At 35.0% G+C, this 18,876-nt stretch overlaps 1 protein-coding gene across 1 annotated transcript in view; it reads left to right on the forward strand.

Annotated features, from left to right (window-relative positions):
* Window positions 1-635: 635 nt before the first annotated feature.
* The window catches only part of LOC121415015 (sterol-4-alpha-carboxylate 3-dehydrogenase, decarboxylating-like), a 32,374-nt gene continuing 14,133 nt past the window's right edge, over window positions 636-18,876 (forward strand). Inside the window, exon 1 of the mRNA XM_041608062.1 lies at window positions 636-711. The gene's annotated coding sequence lies outside the window, so the exon portion shown is untranslated. The remainder of the gene's footprint in view (window positions 712-18,876) is intronic.

Here is an 18,876-nt window from a genome sequence, read left to right on the forward strand (position 1 = left end):
ACTGTCTCCTCCCTGGAAAGGCCTGGCGACCATGCTTGCTTAAAAACTCCCTCCCTACCTCTATTGCAACTCATATAGGAATTCCACGTCCGTTGTAAATCATGGCAGGCTAAAGAAATGTCACAACAAGCATGACAAGTAAACAAGAAACGGACAATTTGATATTTATAATTAATCCGATTGATCATAACAGGGGAAATCATATGTAAATTACAGGCATTTCCACTTATTTTCTATCCATCTCAGGGAAACTGAGGAGGATGTCATTGTTTGTAAATATTGTATGTTTGTAAATATTGTATATAAAAGCATTGAACTTTGTTTTTGTTTACAATTGGGGATTGTGTGAATTTGTTTTGATTTGGTTTGTTTTTATTCGATTTTATATCTAGAGATTGGCAATTTAGAATTCACAATTTCAAAATATTTGCCAATCTATAGGGCCGGGGGGTGTGTTGCATAAAGGGTCGTTAAACAATGTCGCCTGGGTTTAACCGGCCATATAGACAATTAATAGCCCTACACTCACCTCCGTGCATGAATGAACATTACGCACGGCGCGCCCACAATACCCCCCAAATATGTACCCCAATGACCAATTAAGAGTCAGTGTCAAGGTCAATCAGTTGGAGTTCAAGTGCCGGACGTGCAGGTCATTCTACGACAGTTCTCCGGACGGAATTTGAAGGACCAATACAGGACGGCAAATAAGTAAGTGCCTGCCATTTGCACTTAATTAGGTGGTCTGTCTTTGACAGATCACCTCTTAATTTCGTCAGAATTTTCTTTTTATTTCTTTCTTTCTTTATTTTTACGGATTTTCTTGTCGCCAAGTTATCTCAAAATGGACTTGGTCAATTTCATTGAATTTCATGTCATTTATAGGATCTGTCATGGACACGTGCAGTGAAGCTTTTCAAGGTCATCAGGTCATGATGACGTCATCTAGGCGCCATTTTGTAAAATCACATTATCAATCATATCTCCATTATCAATTATCAAAAATCAGTCAAATTAACATCACATCAACTTCAGGTCAAAGGTCATTAGGTCATGTCATCAAAGGTCACCTGGAGGTCACGACGCGCACGTACGTGCGCGTCAAAATTTCAAAATGCTCAAAATCACTTCTTTACCAAACGAGAGTACGTTTCAGGTCATTTTAAGCATTTCAAAAATTTGCGCGCGCGTTTTCCTCCCGTAACACCTTAACACAGTGCAAAAACACCGTTTTTTTTACATCATTTCATTGATAATAAAATTCTGAACAATTTGATACCTTGATCAACCTTCTACGACCATTAATAACGAAATTAACACCCGTTAAAGTTTGCAGCACGTTTGCGCGCGAGCTCTCACTATAGGCCATATATGGGCAAAAACATGCCTATTGTAAATTCACTGTAGCTCTTTAAATAGTCCATTGACCCGCATTTTTTTTTCATATATCGATAGAGTATGAGTTGTAGATCTGATTTCATGTCACCATTGTCCCTAAATTATATCGTGACGTCATCAAAATGGCGCCTAAACTAAAAATTTCATTTTTTCAAAAATGACGTCATCAAATTTATGCAAATTTGGTTGTAACTTCTCGAATATAGATCATTTTTCGCCCAGATTTCGATATGTTGTAGTTTAGAATGTATTCTTTCTATTGAGTATACATGGATTTTCGTATTGAGAAACGCATCATTGCGTAAAACAGCGATGAAAAGAGGCATGTCATTTTTCCTCATTTTGCGTGTAATCTCTATGGGACATGACTTTTTCTCAAAACTAGATTCGACATTCCTCTATTTCGTGAGCCATATCTCCATTGTTTCGTGTCGGTTTTCCCTGAGCTTTTAGTATGTTGTAGCTGAGATTCTGCGCTATCGCAATGTGCCCTTCATTTTTTGATCAGATGCCGGGATCATGCCCGTATTTCACTTGCAAAATTGGACTTGTAATTCTCAAAATTGCTTACGTGTATTCTCTATGGTATAAAAGTTTAAATTTAGCAAGATAAAACAGATTATAATTACTTTTTTTCATATCACATGTATTTTGCGTGTAATCTCTATGGGACATGACCTTTTCTCAAAACTAGATTCGACATTCCTCTATTTCGTGAGCCATATCTCCATTTTTTCTTGTCAGTTTTCCCTGAGCTTTGAGTATGTTGTAGCTGAGATTCCAAGCTTTCGCAAATGTGCCCACCAATTTTTGATCAGATGCCAGGATCATGCCTGTATTTCGCTTGCAAAATTGGACTTGTAATTCTCAAAATTGCTTACGTGTATTCTCTATGGGGAATATCGTGGCTTTGACTGCTTTCTAAAGGGCGCGGGTTCGAGTCCTGGGGTGAACAAGATGAATTTTTTTTTCACTTTTTTTTCTTTTTGCCGCTTCTTACATGATCCTTTATGATAATTTAAAGGTATAAAAGTTTAAATTTAGCAAGATAAAACAGATTATAATTACTTTTTTCATATCACATGTATTTTGCGTGTAATCTCTATGGGACATGACCTTTTCTCAAAACTAGATTCGACATTCCTCTATTTCGTGAGCTATATCTCCATTGTTTCTTGTCAGTTTTCCCTGAGCTTTTAGTATGTTGTAGCCGAGATTCTAAGCTTTCGAAAGTATGCCTTCCATATTTTGATCAGATGCCGGGATTATGCCCGTATTTCGCTTGCAAAATTGGAATTGTAATTCTCAAATTTGCTTACGTGTAATCTCTATGTGGAATATCCTGGCTCAATGGATAACGCATTTGACTTGCTTTCTCGGGGGCGCAGGTTCGAATCCTGGGGTAAACAAGATGATTTTTTTCCATTTTTTTTTTCTTTTTACCATCTCGTACAAGATCCTTTATGATAATTTAAAGGTACGAAAGTTAAAATTTAGCAAGATAAAACAGATTATAATTACTTTTTTTCATATCACATGTATTGTCATACATCAAAGAGACCCTTTTACAGTGCTTTATCATCTCCCGTCTTTCACAAGCATTCTATCCATAATCAACATTCAGTTGTCATCATGAAGATCACATTGATCTGCATGAACATGGTAATAGTGATCATGATGGCAATAATAAAGACAGACCACCTAATTCGTCCGCATGACGAATTAAATTCTAGTATTTTAATTGTTATTGTTAGCATTTCATTGATTTATTTTTCGCACCTATGTTTGTCGCCAACTTTTCTCCGAATCGGCTGAATCAATTTTGCTGAATTTTTCGTCATACATAGGATCTGTCATGGACACGTCAGAATAAGCTTTTGATTTGATTTGATTTGATTTGATTTATTTATTTCCGTTTCACAATAGTATAATGAACATAGCAATAATATAATAAACATAACAAAACAAGGTCGAAAATACTACGAAATATAATATGTATACATAAATAATCATAAATTTAAAGAACACAATTGAGTAAATAAATTTATCTGAAATGACATTTGTATTTGAAAGTAAAACGGAGGGGCTTGCCGAAAAAAGCAAAGCTTGTACAGGAGGCAAGCCCCTAACTTAGTTTCAATATAAAACTACAACAAATAAATATTGGTTCGTAATAATAAATTTGTTTAAAAATGAATACAATTTTTGTGCACTTGAAAAAACGTAACTGATGGGTCATGTAAAGAAATATTTACGTTATACAATATTTTAAGAGAGGGGGAGGTGAGGGGGGGGGGGGGACAGACGGGACAGAGCAGTGCAATACACTAAGTAGAAAAGAAATATGGCAGGCAGCAGGAGCAGGTACTTGGCTAATTGCAGTTTTAAGAAGAAAAAAGAATGTAAAACAAATAATATACATGACTATATGTATATAATATAAACACATATACATAAAAGTTGAGTGTAATTAAATTAGTTATTTTAGTTATTCAGCTTGACCTGTTTGCGACGAATATTTTAGAATTAACATTTTTTTCAGTTTGCGTTTAAAAATATTAACATTAGGGGATTCTTTGAAATCTTGAGGCAGAGAGTTCCAATAGGCAGGCCCGGAGAAGACAAACGAGTTTTTTGCAAATAAAGTTCTTGTTAAAGGAAGATGATAACATAGACGTTGCCTTGTTGGGTAGCTGTGTACGGAAGCATTTTTACGGAACATATTAAAGAAAATGGCGGGGAGATCGTCCCTGCTTAATTTAAACATAAATTGACTAAGTTCGAAAAGATATACGTCATTTACTTTAAGAATGTTATTTTCAAAGAATAAGATATCAGTATGTGATCTAAAGTGTGTTTGAAAAATTATTCTTAGAGCTTTTTTCTGGAGAAGTAATATTCTATTTATTTGTGTTTGTATTGCACATCCCCACGCAATAATTCCATAATTAATATATGGTAGAATAAGTGTGTAATATAATGTTAACAAAGTGCGGGAAGGGAGAAAATGTTTAAGTTTATTAATAATTCCAATGTTTCTAGAAATTGTTTTACATATACTATCTATATGAGGCTTCCAGGATAATTTGTCGTCAATAAGGACACCCAAGAATCTAGTTTCAAGGTCATCAGGTTATGATGACGTCATCTAGGCGCCATTTTGTAAAATCACATTATCAATCATATCTCCATTATCAATTATAAAAAATCAATCAAATTAACATCATACCAACTTAAGGTCAAGGGTCATCAAATCATGACATCAAAAGTCACCTGGAGGTCACGACGCGCGCGTCAAAATTAAAAAATGCTCAAAATCACTTTTTGACCAAAATAGAGTACGTTTTAGGTCATTCTAATCATTTCAAAAATTTGCGTGCGCACACATGTGCGCGCGCGTTTCCGCGCATTGCCTTAACGCAGTGCAAAAACACCGTTTTTTTTACATCATTGCATCGATAATATAATTTTGAACAATTTGATACCCAATTTAGCTCTCTATGACCAATGATAACGAAATTAACACCCGTTAAAATTTGCAGCACGTGTGCGTGCGAGCTCTCACTATAGGCCATATATGGGCAAAAACATGCCTATCGCAAAATCACTGTAGCTCTTTAAATAGTCCATTGACCCCCAATTTTTTTTTCATATATCGATAGAGTATGAGTTGTAGATTTGATTTCATGTCACCATTGTCCCTCAATTTGATCATGACGTCATCAAAATGGCGCCTAAACTAAATATTTCATTTTTTCAAAAATGACGTCATCAAATTTATGCGAATTCGGTTGTAACTTCTCAAATATAGATCGTTTTTCGCCCAAATTTTCTCTGTCTAATATAACATATCTATCTGTTTAGATATGTATATCTATCTATTGTTCTGTATATCCATCAATCTATCTGCCTGTCTCTATCTATGTTTATATATGTATGTCTGTCTGGCTATCTATCTATATCAATCTATTTGTCTCTATCTATCTATCTATCTATTTATCTATCTACATGTCTGTCTGTCTATGTTTTATTAATATAACCACCTATCATTTATCTCTCAATCGATCACTTGATCCATCCGTCGCTCCATCCATCTATATAGATAATCATCTATCTTGTATGTATCTGTTTGAAGATGTATGTCTGACGACTGTCATCACCACATCAATAATCACATTTAGCAATGGTCAAAACTTATTCTTAGGTTGTCTACGATCAAGATTATCAATGTATCTAAATTATTCATTTCATACATTAGCCGACATTGAATGACAAATCATGACAGACCACCTAATTCGTCCGCATGACGAATTAAATTCTAGTTAATACATTAATGCCGTAATATACTGTGCATGTTAAGACTAAAAAGTTCTTCCAATTTCTAGAAAATAAGCACTCTACCTCATCAAACTTGGTTGCAGCAGTCGATCAAAAATAGCAAATTTTTTTAAAACTTGGTTGTTTGGCCACGCATTGGTTGCTAAGGGAGGCCGTATCTTAGCAACCGTTTGACCTTGGGGCAAAATATTTCAGATTTTTCCGTCAGACATTTGGGGGAACATTTGGTGCGAGTTTAAAGAAAATCGAAGGGGGTCGGGTGACAAATTGTCTGAAAATTGGTTGATTTGACATGGATTGACCCCTATATGATTATTGATACAGTGATTATACAATGAGCGTTATGGTTAATGATTTTGCATAAGCGGGTTATCAAAATGACGCTATAGACGATTTTGGTAATAAGACCCACATGGACAAATGGAAAGTACTCAATAGATCTTTTAGACTGTAGGATGGTCGCTAAAATTGTGACTTTCCGTGGGGCGGCAAATACAACCACGGTTCTTGGACATGATAATATGTAAAATATTATGAGTGAATACATGCACAATGTTGCCATCGGTAAATTTTGCTCCTGACCTCAAAATTAAAATAATAATATGCAAAATCGTACCATTGATTCGACTGGAAATTCCGCTATTCACCCCGTGTGTTAAGGACTTCCGTGAACACGCGCAAGCCTGCACAATGCATGTAACCTCGTTCGCGTTTTATTTTTTTTTTATTCGCGCGCTGTACATGATATACGTTATAATACAGAATGTACGATGGCGGATAAGATGTCGTCGTCTTCGTAGTGTTTTGACAGCGAAAATGACGATTTATCACTAGCAAATATATGCTACATGCACGTCTTACCCAAGGAAAGAGGGCCAGTAAATTCCTTTCAAGTAAAGAGCTAGAACAAATTTAAGCCTTTGCTGCATTCGTTGATGTAGACTACCTGGGACTTCAGAATAAAAATAGCTATTCGTGCAGCAGAGAAGTTTGCGATTGACTTGCATGCAGCCCGGCCCCGGGAGATCAGCCCGACGTCCGACCAGCATTTCAGCAAGATCCGAATGGATCAAAATAAATATAGATGTTCGATGTAGGCCTACCGGCTACCGCGTTTACATCTTGCCCAGAGCCAGGTCAAACATCGTTCGTATATCACCAGCATTGAGCAATCAAGCGATCGAAGGTAATTTGTTTTCACTTTGTGCTCTTGCATTTCACTCTGCAAAAGTGAAGCGGTGCAAACTTGGATGATTTTTGTATAGGTCTACATCTAGATTTCTTAATTGAGTCGATGAATAATGTGACTCATGACTTACTTCGTCTTCTATTCATAGGCTTGTAAATGTGGCGGTGAAGTAAGTAATGACATGAGTCACATTATGTATCGATTCAATTAAGAAATCTAGACCTATACAAAAGTCATCAAAGCTTGTACTGCTTCACTTTTGCAGAGAATTAAATGCAAAAGCACAAAGTGAAACAATTTTGGCATGGACAAAGATCGCTATAACAAGGATCACCATCTCAAAATCATCCTCTGTATCTTTTTCACCTTCGATAGCTTGATTGCTGGAATGCTGGTGATACGAACGATGTTTGACCTGGCTCTGAGCAACATGTAACGCGTTACATCTATAACGTTAGTTTGATCCATTCGGATCTTGCTGCAATGCTGGTTGGGCTGGGCAGGAGCGTAATGGGTCGGTGGCCATGCAGGAGGGGCAAGAGCAGTCTTATCAGGGGCAGATCCATGATTTTCCAAAAGGGGGCTAATTTTTCAGAGGAAAGTTTCGACCAGCCCCCCCCCAAAAAAAAAAAAGTTTTTCAACCAATTGACAAGCCAAAAAAAAAAGGTTTTCACCCACAAATGAAGTATATTTCGTACACGAGAAAAAGGGTCTTCAATTTCAAAAGAGGGCCGGGGCACACCTTTGTTTTAATGGCATATTTACATTACAAATTTTAGTATTTTGCTTCTCAAAAGGGGGGGGAGGCAATGGCGTCATGAGGCAACATTTTGAGGGGCGATATGGTGTATCGGGTAAAAAAACAATGCGAGTGAGCAAAAAATTATACATTTTTATTACAAAAATCCAATTTCAGATTTTGACATAATGTTAAAGAAGACATATTTTTCACCCTTCTCTCTTTCCTTTTCCTTTTTTTTTCTTGGTCTGTACGCCACGGTAAACAAGATTTCGTTAATGATTTTGCATGATTATTTAAAAAAAATAAAATCACCTTTTCATGACAATCTATCTGTTCTTCTTTCTTTCCTTTTCCAGTTCCTCTTTTTCCCCTTTCCCTTTCATTCTCCCCCTTTTCTTTTTTCCCCTTTAATTCTCCCCCTTTTCTTTTTTCCCCTTTAAGTTCCCGGTGAACTCCGCCAGGGGGATAGCTTGCCCCCCCCCTGCACTGTTAAGCCACTGCTCCCTGGGATGGGCCGGGTTGCATGCAAGTCAATCGCAAACTTCTCTGCTGCACGAATAGCTATTTTTATTCTGAAGTCCCAGGTAGTCTACATCAACAAATGCAGCAAAGGCTTAAATTTGTTCTAGCTCTTTACTTGAAAGGAATTTACTGGCCCTTTTTCCTTGGGTAAGACGTGCATGTAGCATATATTTGCTAGTGATAAATCGTCATTTTCGCTGTCAAAACACGATGAAGACGACGACATCTTATCCGCCATCGTATATTCTGTATATAACGTACGGTATATCATGTACAGCGAATAAAAAAAAATAAAACGCGAACGAGGTCACATGCATTGTGCACGCTTGCGCGCGTTCACGGAAGTCCTTAACACACGGGGTGAATGGCGGAATTTCCAGTCGAGTCAATGGTACGATTTTGCATATTATTATTTTAATTTTGAGGTCAGGAGCAAAATTTACCGATGGCAACATTGTGCATGTATTCACTCATAATATTTTACATATCGTCGGCCTTATGCCAAAAGGGCCTTAACTGCTTTTGGCCATTCCGAGATAATGGCGTTTAAAGGTTTTGGCCTCTCTAATAATCAAAAGTTTGTGGTCGTTTTTTTGCTTTTGAAGCCAATTTCGATAAACGTGTTAAGTTATTAAGTTTTACATGAAATGTGTTAAATTTATTATAAAATATTCAGAACCCCTAAAATCGGGTTAAGGCCCTTTTGGCATAAGACCGACGATATTATCAAGTCCAAGAACCGTGGTTGTATTTGCCGCCCCACGGAAATGAAAAACTAGAGACATTTTCCTTGTCCATCCCACAGTCTATTTCATTAGAAAAACAAAATTGAGAAAAGATCCAAGTCGCAAAGTTGTACAGTGTAGCTTTAATACTCAAGTGACTGTCCTGTAGACCTCTATAATTTATTTATTCTTCACTCTTTTGAATCACCTCTAATCATTGCTTTAATTTTTAATCAATTATTTTTGTATGTTTACAAGCTGTATGCTTCTGGGCAATTCCACATGGGAGAGGGTAAAAACAGTAAAATTCAAAATTAATATTATGCATCTGAATGTGAATGTCCTTTGTACACAAAACCTTATATTTTAAGGAACCGAAAACCTTCAAATATCTGTTACGGTTTTTGCGGAGCAATCTTTTGAATTTGATGGCCATTTTCAATTAGAGAACATGTATTTTACATTATTTTGGATAAATTTGATAACTAAAAAAATATTTTACAATTTTGGTTCAAAATCATCTAATGTTGTGTGTGAAGGTGTAATAATTACCAGTAGCAAATGTCTTTATCATGGGTATTTCCAAATTTCTCAGAGAAAATTTTGCAATCTACTACAAAAACGGATGTAATTACGTTACCATGAAACTGAAAAGTTTTTCCTATGAACTAAATACTTGCTTGAATTTTATATAATTCTGAATTCTCTGATTTCATGTGACTTGCTAAAGACTGAGCAACATTTTTTTGAAATATCATTTCTAATTCTGCTGTAACTGTGGTAACGGAATTACATGGTAACGGAATTACCATTATCATATATTTAAAAGGGTGTGCGTTAGCCAATTTTGTTCCAATGGCATGTTGATATCTTAGCTGTAGATCACAGTTATAACATTAAAAGCCTTCTGATTAGTAATTACACTCCAAATCAGGATGAAATTATACAATTACTTGACAACAAGTCCCATTCAATATAGCCTGAGTATAACATTCAGAAAAAGGGCAAGATAATAAATGTACATTAGCATCAATAAAGTATATTGATGGAGCATACAATGTAGGTGAATGCCTTACAAAGGATTAATGGGCAATCAATTCTTGGGGAGGAGTAGAAAAATGATTATGCAGGATGATCTTAACAAAATTTTCATTCAGATTGATTTTGCAAAAAATGTCATTGCCAAATACCAGTTCTAATGAGATCCAAAATACTGGACGCACAATCACGAAGTGACCATGTTCACTGTGTGTGCCTTGGAAAATAATGGCATTCCTTTTTTTTGTAATTGCCTCTGATCAATTCACCCTCAACAGACTTAGTGAACTTTTCAGCAAAAGAAATTCTGGGACAGCTGGGAGTATTTCTCTGCTTCAAAGAAATGGGTATAGTTTTCAGAAGGGACCGCCTACTAATTTAAGCGATATTTTCTGTGTACATGTAACTGTCCTTGCAATGGAAGATTGGATATTCTTTGCAACAAGCCAATGTGAGGGACCAGACTCTGGCATTGATTGGCGAACAGTGTAGCAAGCAGTAAAAAGTAATGAGTGGAAAAGATTGAAGATTTGTAGTGAGATCCATAATTTACAGATGTTACAAGAATCACATGCCAAAAAATCATACTAAATCTTTATACAGATGACATTTCCAAAAGTAAGGTGGATTTGACAGATATTCAAGATGCCTTAATTAGCACCAAACCAATAATGTGCTCCACCCCTACATGTATGCAATAGATGCTCAGAAACATGCAAAGTCAGCATCATCCAATAATCACTGCTTCACGGATAAAGTAACGACGATGACCCTTCAAGTGAGGATGATACACAGAATGTGAACACTTCTCTAAGGAGAGGATGGTGATAATATTGAGACCAACAAAGTCATTAATAACAAAACATCTGAGAACAGCAACATAACTCAGTTTGAAATGGGTAGAAATGTATATACATGTACAGCATTCTGCTGTGAGAGAAATGCAAAGAGACAGTGGTAGTATTCTCATATACATTCTGATATAAAATGAAATATTTTATCTCTATTAAAATAAGTGATATAAAATCACCTAAAATTCGTTCCGAAGTGGTATTCCAATAACCATTTTGTCTTTGTTTATCTCTGTGACACAAACCTATTTTTGAACCAATTTGTAATGAGAAAGGCTGTTTTTTTCTAGCACTAATCTCATTCAACCAATTAAAGGCCTTTCTGCCATGAGTTTTGGCAAATGAGTGAGATGGCATTAAAATCAAATTCTGTGCCTACAGGGATTTAATTGAAAAAATGAACAAAAATATGAAGTCAATATCACATCATTTTGTACTTCATTTCATTTCATAAACAACATTAGTCAATAAAATTATTTGAAATATTTCTTTAATCTACAAGAATAATGTTATAGTAGTACTCTAATGATTAAATTATTTATCATTTTCCTTTATTCTTATTTCAAAGTCTTGAGCGAATTGACCTATAAATATTGCTGAAATTGAAAATGTATAGAGAGAATTCATGTAGCCTCCACCTTACATGTATTTGCAGTTTTTTTTCTTCAAAGGAAATTTGGTGCAGGCACATCATCTGTGATGCAATGATTGGATACGCGATTAACATGTCTATATCCTAGGCACTGCTTTGTCACATATCTTTAGAGACGGAAGATAAAAGTGCATCTCGGATAAATTTTCATATTTTATATAAAAGATTTTTAAGAAATTTTAATACAATAAAAAAAATCATGGCTCAAGAAAACCCACTAATTTCATGAATATGACATAAGATCATCAAATCACTGCAGTTTCTTAGGGTCACATTTGGGAAATACATCTGTCAGGAAGATGTCCGATATTGACTTTATACTCAGATCTGCTATAATTGCAGTCCTCTGTGAGCTACATATACATGTAGACAGAAAATGAATCCTTACCTTTAGAATTAGATTGGTGCACGGATTAAGAACCAATTTATTGCTTAGTTGTCCACAACATTTTTTCAAAATGTAAATGTCAACACTATTTTCATGAGGTTTCAGCATTGTTTCTTGTTTTCAAATCATTTATTGAACAACCAAATAGAAAGTTTTCAGTTTAACTGTTTAAAGATGCCAATTGTATGTGAAACTATGTTTCTTTTGAGTATTCAAATACTTTAGAATATCTTAAACTATCATCTACACAAATCTTTGACTAAATATGCAGATCTGATAACATGCTGTCCTCAGTTTTTGTAAAATTCCTAATGTGTATACATATGGCTGTAGTCCATGTAATTCCGTTACCATGAATACTAGTGATGATTTTTGGCCTTTACATAATTCTTTCCATCAGTACAGGAGGCAAAAAGTGGCTAGTAAGTCCTAATACCCCTAAAATTGAAAATGAACTAAAATTTAATTACCACTGATCCCTAATATTTTGTAAAATCATGTTTATTCATGGTAGAGCCACCTATTACGTACTATATACTTATATTTGATTTAATATTAGAGACTTGAAGTACTTAGATTGTGTTAAGTATTAGAGAAGAATGTATAAACAAGCTTTATTGAGGCATTTCACCAGTCCTAAATGCCTAAAAATATCATTTTCCTTCCCAAATGTCAGAGGCGTAATTCCGTTACCATTATGTGTAAAATTTTCCGTTACCATGTACTTGCCCTAAAGAAAGACCAATCATGAAAATTTGTTGATGATATTTGTGAATAAATTACTTTCAAAATAAAGTTGACATTATAATGAATTGAATCAGACATTAACTTGGAGCTAGTGTGTTGTAGATTTCAGAGAAACTTTTACTAAACTTTGGGTTGCAAAATGACTCATTTCACTGGTAATTCCGTTACCATAGCACATATCCGTCATTCACATCTGAACGTGTGAGGGGTTTTCTAAAAATCTTGGTTCAGTATATAGCACTAGTGGCCATGCATAGTATTAGGTACAGAAAATTTGAAAATATGGAGATGTCTGGATGCTGTGAGCAAAAATATCAACAAAATTTCTCTGATTTGTAATTCCGTTACCATGGAATTGCCCTTTTTTATATGTTCGGTAATATGCTACCGAATAGCCAATGAGTATTACGTCATTAAAATTATCATAATATAGTGAAGAAAAAAATGTAAGCTTTATAACAATGCCAGTCACTTATAAATTCGTGTTGTTGATGAGGTGTGTTTATTTGACTCCCCTCTCTCACCCACGCTTTCGAGAAAAGCTATTCTGGTTTTCTCGAAAGGGTGCGGCCATCCCCACTCCACAAACACCAACGATCGTAAGAAGCCAAAGAAGATAAAGAAAATAATACAGTAGAGTACAGTATATTGCATACATTTAGCACTTTGCAACATCTTTCCAAAAGAAAGATGATGAAAAAATATCTTATTTATGAAGTATCTATTTTCTAAAAATAAAAAAATATGGTGAAAATTATGACAGCAAAAAACATGTTTGGTATACGAACCACAAGTGACAAATCATTTCACACACGAAGAGGGGCGCAATAGGAAGCTGAGAAGTTTTTTTTTCAGATATAGGCCGATTGATTTTTCAGCCATTTTCAAAATCTTAATATTTAGTAGGCATCTGTGATTACATTATGATGGAAGTTTGATGAATTTCAAGAAAAGGTTTGATATGATTGAAAAAAATGAAGATTGTTCGGTATTATATATATATATATGAGCATGATCGGTTAAGGGTTCGCATTGAGGTGAAAATTTTTTTTTTTAGGTACTTCTATCAAATTTGCTTTTAAAATAATCTTTGATATCTCAGGTTTCAAAAAACTTAGTTTCATGAAGATTGATGATTCCGAAAGTACCGGAATAGTCCATTTTATTCATGGGGGTGCTGCTACCTCTCATCACGGACGGACATTTCTACTCAAATTAAATTCACTCTAGTTTTATTGTTTTTAAAGTTACTCTAATTTGGTTTGGATGTTCTTGCACTCTGAACATTACTCTATAATCAGACATAATATAGTAGAAAAAATTATTGGGAAGTAATTTTTTTTGGTAGGTGTTAACATTTCCATTTTGAAATTTCCGTCCGTGATGGAAAAAAAGTTGAAAAGTTTTTTTATTGTTTATCAGAATAGAAATAAAAATATAGAGGTGTAGAGGTATCTCTCTAAACACTGTACATCATTTTATTTGAACATAGCTGAAATCCATACATTTTATCCATATCATAAACTCAATCAAAAATGATCACGGACGGACATTAATTTCATCACGGACAGACAATGTTAATTCACTCAAATTCAATTCACTCTAGTTTTATTGTTTTCAAAGTTACTCCAATTTTTTTAATGGTCTTGCACTCTGAACATTAATCTATCATCAAACATAAATTAATAGGAAAAAATATGGGAAGTAAACTTTCCTTGTAGATGTTAACATTTCTGTCCGTCCGTGATGAAATTAATGTCCGTCAGGGATCATTTTTATTAGGATAATGTCTATGGATTCAGCTTTCTATTCTTTATCAGAATAGAAACAGAAATAAAATTGTGTAGAAGTATTTCACTGGACACTGTATATCATTTTATTTGAACATAGCTAAAATCCATACATTTTATGCATACAATAAATAAAAAAATGATCACGGACGGACATTTCATCACAGACGGACGAGTGAAATACTTGTGGAAAGATTCATATATGCAAATGAGAAACTTTGCTGAGCAGATTATGAATATAATTTTAGCTTCTAATTGCAGTGAGAAGTGGCTCTGAGAATTATTCAGAACTCAAATGGAGTAACTACCTTCAACTCGTCACATTTTTTTGTGATATCTTTGGCCGTTATATTTTTGTCAGGAAAAATTGTTAAACATTATTGGAATGCAGATACTCCAGATAGGGTTGGAAAGCTGCATGTACATGTATACGCCAAAAAAGCAGGAAATAAAATAAGGCAAGAACAAGTACACAGCTGTAGATTTCATCAATTCAAGCTTGCAGAAAGTGATGGAGAAGAAGTAGAATCCAATGCATAATCTGATATTAGCAGAAAAATCAATTTTTTCATGTACAAACCTATGGATTCACAATGCTTCTAACAGAACATGACATCACAGTCTTGAGGCTTGTGAAAATTACATGAATACCTTTTTTTGAAGTCCATTATGGAGCTAATTTTAAGCAAATCGCTTAATATCTGGTAAACTGTGAAAATGCATAAAACTTGCACTGCAGTGTTTTAATAAGCTTTGGATTGATATATCAATTTCAATTTTGTATTCGGTAAGTTCCTAAATACATGAGGGCTGTTGATATTATGGGGTGTCTCCACTTTGATATGTGCAAAAGATGGATTTAAAGAGAGTCCCCCAAAAGTGTTGATCCAACAAACAAGCATAAGGATCAGCGACCTGTTGATCTTTTCGATTTAGATTTTTGACCTTAAAAAAACCCCTCTTTGCTCTTGGAAAATTAATGCTAAAAAATCATCATGATCATAAAAATACTTGTATCAATATGATCATTGATCAACTAGCTGTTGATTTGGAACCTAGTATTCTACAATTTAAAAAGACATTCTTTGACAAGAACTGTGTTTAGAGCAATCATATGTCTAGATTATACTGTGCGTCTAGCATAGAAAACAAGTTGCTATACATCTTAAATCAAGTTGCAGCAACTTGATTAAAGTTGTAGCAACTTGATTGTGCAACTAATAATGTTTAATAATATTAAGATATGTACAAATCATCAATACAATAGCATTTGTTTCCCCAAGAAAGTATTAAGAACTTCTTACAGGGTACTTCCAATGTATTTTGATTGTGTCCGTCCGTGATGTCCGTCCGTGATGGAAAATATTTGCAATTCTCTCAGAAGTTTGATATTGGTTAAGAATTCAATATGCTGAACATAGAAGCTAACATACCCGAGTGTTAGTTGCATTAACAATTATTGGTCCATGTTAAGCTGTTTAGATAGAAACAATAAAAATGTACAAAAATTCTAAAAACCACATTTCTATCATGTCCGTCTGTGATATGGCACATTTAGTGGATACCTATGTTTGTAGGTAACCATGACAACAAACTTTTTTCATCATTCAGCATACTTTGTCCTACCCTTCACTACAAAACACAAAGGAACCTTGTTCATCTTATTCCTAATTTGTTACAAGGCTTCAAAACTTTCAAAATCTATCAAATGTCCGTCCGTGATGAACCGATCACGCTCATATATATATATATATATATATATATATATATATATATATATACATATATATATATATATATTATACATTACGGTAGTATCAATGTTATTCCAAGTTGTCACAATTTTGTACACTCCCCGCATGTGTGGTACAACATTATATGCTGATTTGTACTTGTTTAGTCTTACCATTATTTATTATTACTTTTGTGCCTTTTGCCATTTATTAGCAGTTTTGAAGGCTTTTTCCCCCGAGGGAGGTACAGTTTCACCCTTATATTAACCGTTTTGTAGCCGTTTCCGCACAGGGAGATATTTGCCCTTTATTAGCCGTTTTCCACAAGGGAGGTATTCGCCCTTAAAGCCCCTTTCACAATTGACGTACGACCTGTTTACGACCACCTGCAAAAGTTTTTTCTTGTCATTGCACAATCGATCTCTTGGTGTCTTGCGAGCACTCGCAGTCGTTGTAGACGATCGCACAAACTCGAGGTGGTCGTGACTGGTCGCATCTGACAGGGTTGGCGATTTTTTTTATTTTTTTAAAAAATCAAAAAAATCGGATTTATTTGATTTAAATCAGATTTTTTTATTTAAATCAGGTTTTTTTTATTTTTTTAAAGTTCCTTCGAAAAAAGGGTAATTATCCCCCCCCCCCCTTACTCTAACAATGACATCAATATTGATGTTATACATTTCACCCCTACTATTGTTCTTAACCACATATTTTGTAATTAAAATCCAGTGAAAATGGACAATTAAAAATAAATTTGAGGAAGTATCTGAACTTAATTCTATCATACATAGGCCTATGAAGGAATATTCCATAGGGAATTCCCAGTGAGTAGAGAAAATTCCCCTCTGGGATTTTTCATTCAAATATTTAAAAAATCCAAGAGAAAAAATCCCTTATCAAAACTGCCAACAAACCCTTTGCCAATTACTAGTATTCATGTATATTGTAAGAGAAATAATTCAAATCAATGATTTTTTTCAATTAGTCACAGCTTTACAATAGTCAAAGAGAGACTACAACTGTATATGTTTAGGATCTTTTTGATAAAAAGCTCTTCTCTTGCTACAGATATAGATGCAAAACTCTGTGTTGGAGAACAATATAGGAGATAGCTTAGTCAATGGGTGACTATACTACATTCTGTTAATGTGATTTTTATAATTATGTTATTTAAAACATCAAATGTATGATAAATGTAACAATACGAAATAAGAGGCATGTTAAATATGTTGATTACATGCAGGTATCATTTTTTTTATTTTACATGACAGCTAGAAGTAGTTATGTGTAGGCGAAGGATCAAAAGTGGAAAACTGCCAACAAACCTTTTCTCATTGACTTTTATATATTATATATTTTTTTTACAAACTGCTCTCTGAAAAGTCTATGGATTATGTGAAAACTTTATGTTAAGAAAGAAATTGACTAATAATAACTGACAAAGAATGTAAAACTTCAGAAGAAAAACTCGACATAATTTACAAAAATGAGTACCTATTGACAACATACATCTGTAGTTTTTAAGGAATTACCTGATTTTATTAATTTGATTTTAATTTGTTTTAAGTAGATATGAAGACTTTGTTGATCTTTTATTGATATAAAGTTAATTAAAAGTTTTTCAGTTGACTTGAAGAATTAAAACTGCATTGAACAAATACTTTGTCCATGATTTGTACATTTTTCAATGGAAGTGATTTAAATCAATGATTTAAAAAAAAAAATCATGGTGATTTAAATCGCGATTTAAATCAACGTGATTTAAATCCGCCAACCCTGGCATCTGAACTTTGAACATGTTCAAAATCCAAACGCGATCAAATACGACTGATTCACTCGCATCAGGTCGTACCATCGGTCGGGCGATCATCGTGTGAGTGTTGTTCAACGCTGTACGACTTGGTGCGAGAGGTGGCACAACTAAGTATAGTCGCATTTAGTCGACTGGAGGTCGTACAACACTTGAACATGTGCTAGAGAGCTACAGAGACCAGTCTTGTGACTGGGTGCGATTATATAAGACTGTTGCAAGACCGATCGAAATTGCGGCTTACACCATTCCACTACCGTTGAATTTGCATGTATGCGACCATTCAGCCCCTTTCACAATTGACGTCCGACCAGTTTACGACCGCCTGCAACAGTTTTCTGTTGTTGTTGCACGATCGATCTCTTGGTGTCTTGTGAGCACTCGCAGTCGTTGTAGACGGTTGCACGAACTCGAGGTGGTCGTGACTGGTCACAACTGAACTTTGAAAATGTTCAAAATCCCAACGCGATCAAATACGATCGATTCACTCGCATCAGGCCGTACCCGGGGTCGTACCATCGGTCGGGCGATCATCTTGCGAGTGTTGTTCAACGTTGTACGACTTGGTGCGAGAGGTTGCACGACTATAAAGTAGTCACATTTACTTGACTGGAGGTCGCACAACACTTGCACATTTGCTAGCGACCTACATGTACAGAGACCTGATTTTTACAACAGGGTGCGATAATATATGGGCCATAAGACTGTTGCAAGACCGATCGCAACGGCTTACAACATTGCACTACTGTTTCATTGGCATTGATGCGACCGTTCCACTCGCAATCCCTCGTGCAACACTCGCTTATGATCGCACGAGCACAATAAGAGCACATGCGACTTACTCGTGCAACGGGGTTAACTAGTTGTTTTTGTTGTACGACAGCTGTTGCAACTGTGAAAGCCTCTGTGCTATCTTATGAGATGACTAGCGATTGATGCCTGTTGCAGCCTG

This window comes from Lytechinus variegatus, chromosome 1, assembly GCF_018143015.1.
Source record: "Lytechinus variegatus isolate NC3 chromosome 1, Lvar_3.0, whole genome shotgun sequence".
NCBI lineage: Eukaryota > Metazoa > Echinodermata > Echinoidea > Temnopleuroida > Toxopneustidae > Lytechinus > Lytechinus variegatus.